Source organism: Eleutherodactylus coqui, chromosome 8 (assembly GCF_035609145.1).
Source record: "Eleutherodactylus coqui strain aEleCoq1 chromosome 8, aEleCoq1.hap1, whole genome shotgun sequence".
Taxonomy (NCBI): domain Eukaryota; kingdom Metazoa; phylum Chordata; class Amphibia; order Anura; family Eleutherodactylidae; genus Eleutherodactylus; species Eleutherodactylus coqui.
In genome coordinates this window covers 139821972-139829105 of record NC_089844.1, presented here as the reverse complement: position 1 = coordinate 139829105, position 7134 = coordinate 139821972, and the positions used below count along the sequence as shown (strand labels likewise).

At 47.7% G+C, this 7134-nt stretch overlaps 1 long non-coding RNA gene across 3 annotated transcripts; it reads left to right on the top strand.

The window, feature by feature from the left end:
- The first annotated feature begins 4558 nt into the window (after positions 1–4558).
- On the top strand, positions 4559–6922 carry LOC136577604 (uncharacterized). 3 transcript variants are annotated; one of them, XR_010786519.1, is made up of 4 exons: positions 4559–4811; positions 6105–6248; positions 6509–6603; positions 6695–6922. It is a non-coding gene; the product is annotated as an uncharacterized lncRNA (long non-coding RNA). The 3 variants fall into 3 exon arrangements; XR_010786520.1 differs by having other exon boundaries at positions 4784–4844; XR_010786518.1 differs by lacking the exon at positions 4559–4811 and having other exon boundaries at positions 5887–6248.
- Positions 6923–7134: the final 212 nt, after the last annotated feature.

The window sequence follows — 7134 nt, the reverse complement described above, 5'->3', positions numbered from 1 at the left end:
CGATCATGTGACAGCTGAGGTCAGGTGACACCCGGCGGTCGCATGATCACTGTGCATTACATAGCGCTAATTGAGCGCTATGTAATGTGTAAAGGAGAAGACAGGGTTAAAAACCAGTGTAGGAGTTCATCTGCACCCGATGTATCTGACGATTGGGTGCAGATGCACTCCTGCACTACAATTTCGGGCCTGTCCAGACATCGGAGCTGTGGAGGAAAATGATGATGTCGGGACAGGCCTGACATTGGATTGGAAAGGGTTAAAAGATGGAAGTGAAGGGCAGTATGGAGGGAGTATGGAGTGGGGCAGAGAGACATTCAGGCAGAGGGGAGAGGAGCTGAGATGGACATTAGAAAGGAAGCAAATAGCCATGTAAAGATCCAGTTTCTTCCTTTTCCTCTGCCCTGCTATAATTAGAGACACATTATGTAAACTTTCAAGAAATTCTGTGTGCAGCAGCCCATAAATTCCCTAGACAGAGGCTGAGAAACTGGTTGTTTCTTCAAATCTGATGTCCGTTCAGGCCAGCTCTGCTTTCTACTGGAGGACAAGTTCAGACCAGAAGTAGAGAATCTTCATAGATGTTTGTGAGTACTAAAGAGAACTTGAGCACAGTGTTTCAGGAATGGCAAAACTGTTAGTGGGGTGTATAAAGGGTATTTTCCTGTCAGTTCTTTCTATATAGCTCTTCCTTAGCTCAGATGCTGCTCCACAAAGTTTGTTTATCTGTGTGTAAGGTGTTAAACAGTATATATGCAAGTTGTATATGCAATTTCTGTAGCATAAGAATAATGCAGAGAACCACAAGCCTGAAAGTAAATGGTGTGCCTGTCATTTACCTACATACGTGCGTTAGTCTTATTTTGCAACCAAGCGCTCTTAATCCAGGCACTGGCGTCACGATCACCTAATTCCTTCAGTTGTCCAGATCCTGTTGTACAACTTCAATGGTGCACAAGATTACAAAGTTGAACTCCGTTGCCACCGTGACACGGCTCCTCAGCCACATTTTAGAAACTGCTCAGAGAGTGCAGAACTCTTCCCGCTTGTTGCCCGTTGCACAGTGACTCATCTTCAGATGCGAGGCAGTCTTCCATCAAAACCACAGATCAAAAGACACAAAACATGCGTCAAGAAAAAAAACAAAAGAAGAGAAGAAACGAAGACAAACCAATGGCACATATGCAGATGGGAGGCAGTCATCCGCCAAAAGACCCAAAACATTGGTCAAGAAGAAGGAAGAGGAGGGGAAGATTGGAGCCATCTTCAAATCATCTGGGGAGAGAGAAAAGAAATGACCGCGGACGACATCGGGACAGAAATCCATGGTGGAGGACAAGCCTGAAGGCTCAAATAAGATATCTCTACATGATTAGCATGGACATTATACAGTGTACATGTCACTAGATATGAGCGAGCATACTCGCTAAGGGCAATTGCTCGAGCGAGCATTGCCCTTAGTGAGTACCTGCCTGCTCAAGACAAACTCCAGACCTTTCTGGCAGCATTATATCACAGCTTGGTACTTATACGAGTATTGATAATCTGACTTTATGGATTACATGTAACATTGTATTTTTTTCTTTATGCATTTATAATAAACATTTTCTCACTTTATGGGTGCATTCAGACGACCGTATATTGACTGGGTTTTCACGCCGGCCGATATACGGCGTCTCATTCTGCAGGGGGAGGAGGCTGGAAGAGCTGGGAGCAGTGCTCTGAGCTCTCGCCTCCTCTCCACCCCCTCTCCGCCCCTATGCACTATCTGCAATGAGAGGAGGCAGAACGGGGGCGGGGCTAAGTGCCAGGAAAGTTATTAACAGCCGGGGTGCTGCAGTTTCCCAGCTGGTAATCACTCTGCTGCGCTGCGGCTGGATGCACACAGTGACGTGTGTGAGGAGAGAGGAGGAGGCGCTGCTGCGGGTGCACACACTTCTACTGGCAGCAGCGCTGAGAAGAGAAGGGGAAAGCAAGTACTGTAATTTCCGTTATATTAGACGCACCGGTCTATAGGACGCACCCCCGTTTTAGAGCGAGGAAATGGGGGGAAAAAAATTTGAACTCACCCAGGGACAGCGCAGGGTTAGTGCCGGGTGACAGAGCAGTGGGAGCAGCAGAGGTCCGAAAAACCGGCACTCCATATCACAGCGGCGCGTCTGTGCAGCAGGAGGAAGGAAGGAAGCCGTTTGGTGGAGGTGGGGAGCGGCAGTAGTACCTGCCGGCGCTCACGACCAATCAGAGGTATGTATAGGCGGCAGTGGGGAGGAGACTGGTCGCACATTTGTTCGTGCGATCGCGAGTTTAACACGCAATTGCGCTAAAAATGGCAATCGGAACAAATTTTTTGGCACATTCGCTCTATAAGACGCAGCATCTCCCAACCCCCCGCTTTGGAGGGGGGAAAACTGCGTCTTATAAAGTGAAAAATACGGTATATGGGGCGGCTCTCTTTTACTGGGGCTACTGTAGGGGTAACTTACTACTGGAGTTGATATAGAGGAGACTATTAGCAATAGTGTTGCTAATATCAGCTCCAGTAGTAATAGTATTACTACTGAGGGCCACTATGGGGGTCAACATTACTACTGAGGGCCACTGTGGGGGTCAGCATTATTACTGAGGGCCACTGTGGGGGTCAGCATTATTACTGAGGGCCACTGTGGGGGTCAGCATTACTGCTGAGGGCCACTATGGGGGTCACCATTACTGCTGAGGGCCACTGTGGGGGTCACCATAACTACTAAGGGACACTGGGGGGGTCACTATTACTACTGGGGAAATGTGGGGGGTCACTATTACTACTGAAACCACTCTGCACGTAGCAGCGTAACTAAAGCTGACTATGGGTATGTTTACATGTGGCAGAAATGCTTTGGAATGTCCACAGTAGAAGTTTCCACTGCAAATTACACAGTAAAAATCTGTACCAATGGTCAAAATCGCAACGCCCATGTGAATAAGCCCTAATACTAAACAACATTGTTTTCTCTGGCTACATGGAAACTGCTGCGGCTACAGAAGACCGTCTCATCTCTCCCGCTATAGGAGTGCAGAAAAGAGTTCTCATTCACTGTCTACATTCAGTGGATTATTCCAGCAGCGCCGCCATCTATACCATTTACAGATACGCACCCTTTAGTTGTCCCCTCCAATTTTGTATAAAACTTGTTCAGAATTTCCCAAACCGTGGAAGAACTCTTAGGGCCCTTGTCCACGGGCGACACAACAAAGTTTCGTTGCACACTGTAATTTCGCTACCACACGTGCACTCTATCCACAGTCCCATGGGTGTCCATTTAATCCAATAGTTTGTATATACAGAAGACCAGAGAAAATCATTACAGGCCTCTTACATTCTGCACATGGCGCCAAGGCGCCATTTTTACCTGGAACCCGAACGCTGCACTGCCCACCACGCTGTTAGCCACCAAAAACGTAGGTTTTGGACACCTAGTTACATTGTGAGTCTCGTGTGGCGCAGAGCATTAGGGCAGTGGCCGTGCATGCTCTCGCTCACGACCTGAAGTATGCGGGTTCAAACCCCGCATAGGCCAGGTAGCCGGCTCAGGGTCGACTCAGCCTTCCATCCTTCCGAGGTCGGTGCAATGAGTACCCAGCTTGCTGGGGGGGTAGAGTGACAGCTGAGGGCATACCATCATGTGTTCCGGTGGATTTCTGCGCAGCGCGCTCTACTTTTTACCTTAGTGGCCTATTTGGCTTTGTACCAGACCCCACCCTCTGGCCTCTGTATTCAATTGACCACTCATTTCACATCCCTTTACTCTAACTAGAGAAGAATTCAAAACCAACAAAACTTAAATCGTCACCGCACAACATAGTTCCGTTACACACTGCAATTTCCCTGCCACACTCCCGTGGACGTCCATTTAACCCAACAGTTTGTATATATAGAAGACCAGAGAAAATCATTACAGGCCTCTTACATTCTGCACATGGCGCCAAGGCGCCATTTCTACCCGCAACCTGAACGTTGCACTGCCCACCACGCTGTTAGCCACCAAAAACGTAGGTGGCTATGGGTGACGCTGACCCTCACCTGGCTTGGCTTGCCGGGCCTCGCAGCTCCACTGCCGCACCCCCTCGCCTTTGTGAGGGTCGACCCATAGTACCGCCCAATCGTGACTGTAAACCTGAGCACTATTTCTATGCCGCCAACCGCAGAGTCTTTGCCCTTAGGGAGACGCGCGCATTTTACTTATCACAACAGAACGCAAAATTCCGGCCGAAATCTTAGCTCCGCGTGCTGAAAACCCTGAAAGAGCCAACCGAAATTAACCGCTAGGAGATTGCCATTGGAAAAACAGTGGCTTTGTCACCTGTCTATCCGCTTATTCCACCAGCTCCTTTGCATACGTCACTAAGCAAGCGCTGTGATTGACTGGCACTGTAGCTTTATGGTTAGTGTAGCACCACCCGCAAGGCGATTCATTATGGGCATCTCAAAGCAGCCATAGGCCCACGCCCAGGGTAATGGCTCCAAATTGGCATTAGAACACAGTGCGGCCGGTGGTGCTGCAGCTGAACCCCAGGCATATTAGTAGTTTACACTGCGGTTATTCCTGCTGCCGATTCCAGCCAATGAGGTGGCTGGAATCGGCACCATGTGACTTCCCATTGTGCACGAGCAGTACAGTTCAGCTGCCGTGCACGATGAGAGCTGTGCCCGCGCCTCACGTGACCGGTGACGTCACCGATACTTGAATTTGCCCGCGAATTCCGAGCCTACAGATGGTTGGAGCCTTTTATACTACTTACAACATGGGAGAGGAAGATTTCTGCGCTGTGTGGTGAGTACCTACCTGAGATTAATGCGCTGTGTGGTGAGTACCTACCTGAGATTAATGTGCTGTGTGCTGTGTGTGGTGAGTACCTACCTGAGATTAATGCGCTGTGTGCTGAGTACCTACCTGAGATTAATGCGCTGTGTGGTGAGTACCTACCTGAGATTAATGCGCTGTGTGCTGAGTACCTACCTGAGATTTATGCGCTGTGCGCTACGTGTGGTGAGTACCTACCTGAGATTAATGCGCTGTGTGGTGAGTACCTACCTGAGATTAATGCGCTGTGTGGTGAGTACCTACCTGAGATTAATGCGCTGTGTGGTGAGTACCTACCTGAGATTAATGCGCTGTGTGGTGAGTACCTACCTGAGATTAATGCGCTGTGTGCTGAGTACCTACCTGAGATTAATGCGCTGTGTGCTGAGTACCTACCTGAGATTAATGCACTGTGTGCTGAGTACCTACCTGAGATTAATGCGCTGTGTGGTGAGTACCTACCTGAGATTTATGCGCTGTGTCGTGAGTACCTACCTGAGATTTATGCGCTGTGTGGTGAGTACCTACCTGAGATTAATGCGCTGTGTGCTGAGTACCTACCTGAGATTTATGCGCTGTGTGGCGAGTACCTACCTGAGATTTATGCGCTGTGTGGCGAGTACCTACCTGAGATGTATGCGCTGTGTGGCGAGTACCTACCTGAGATGTATGCGCTGTGTGGCGAGTACCTACCTGAGATTTATGCGCTGTGTGACGAGTACCTACCTGAGATTTATGCGCTGTGTGGTGAGTACCTACCTGAGATTTATGCGCTGTGTGGCGAGTACCTACCTGAGATTTATGCGCTGTGTGGCGAGTACCTACCTGAGATTAATGCGCTGTGTGCTACGTCTGGTGAGTACCTACCTGAGATTAATGCGCTGTGTGCTGAGTACCTACCTGAGATTAATGCGCTGTGTGCTGAGTACCTACCTGAGATTAATGCGCTGTGTGCTGAGTACCTACCTGAGATTAATGCGCTGTGTGCTGAGTACCTACCTGAGATTAATGCGCTGTGTGCTGAGTACCTACCTGAGATTAATGCGCTGTGTGCTGAGTACCTACCTGAGATTAATGCGCTGTGTGATGAGTACCTACCTGAGATTAATGCGCTGTGTGCTACGTCTGGTGAGTACCTACCTGAGATTAATGCGCTGTGTGCTGAGTACCTACCTGAGATTAATGCGCTGTGTGCTACGTCTGGTGAGTACGTCACCTGAGATTTGCGCGACGCCACCTGACGAAACCTGTCTTTTTTGGCAGATTTGTGCGCTACGTGTGGAGACGCGGCCACCCGAGATTTGTGCGCTTTTTTGCAAACTTACGTGTGGAGAGGATCCTGACGTTTGGATGCGTTTTGAGAAGAATTTCGCTTCGCTTGCACACAAGCTGACATAACTCGTCGAGGTAAGCTGCTGCATCTGCTAAAATTTTCATTGCGTGCGTCTGCTCATACGTGCTTATTTTGCGCATATTTGCAGGTTTTAGCTTGCATATGTATGTACGCGTGTGTGTGTATAAATATATATAAATAAAATAAGATTCTTGATTCTTCTGACCAGGTTGGGGGAGTAGTGGTCAATGTAAGTGGGTGGAACTGATCTAGGGATCAGTAATACTGGTGTGATGTGACTGTTAACCTGCTGATTTTTCGTTATTTCCTGCAGATCTGACGTCCTTGAGAACGGGAAGGCTGGCGGACAGTGAAGAGACCCTCGCCGTTCAGCAATCTTGAACCCGTTTTATGGACTGCTTTTTGCCGGTGACTCACCTTTTTTTTTTTTTTTGGGTATTTTTGGATAGACTAAGCTTTTATTTATTTTCTTGCAAACTTTTTTCTTTCTTCTTTACAGGTTATCTAAGGTATTTCAAGATTACCACACTGCGTTTGCTCACAATCATTGTTGAAGCAGCAGAGAGACTGACGGTCCTAGATCTTGGCTCAATAGGACGCTTTCAAGATGGGCATGTTTGCAAATCGACGTGATTCTTACATTGTTTTTTCTGTGCCTTGTTGTACTTCGTTTAAGTGGTAAAAATGGGCAGTCAGAAGTTGGGTATATGTATTAAAATTAATATTGACAGTTTTGAAGACATTGTAATTTTTTAACATTTGCAAATGTTATATCTCATATGTGCAAGCATACTCTACAAATCTTTGCCAACATATATTTCCATCTGTTCACTTTATTCTAGACGCACATTTGCAAAAACATCCTTTGTTTGGAACCATTTTGGAGACATTCAAGTTGAACCTCATTTTTCCTCATTTTGCTAAATCCTTTTTCCTCCA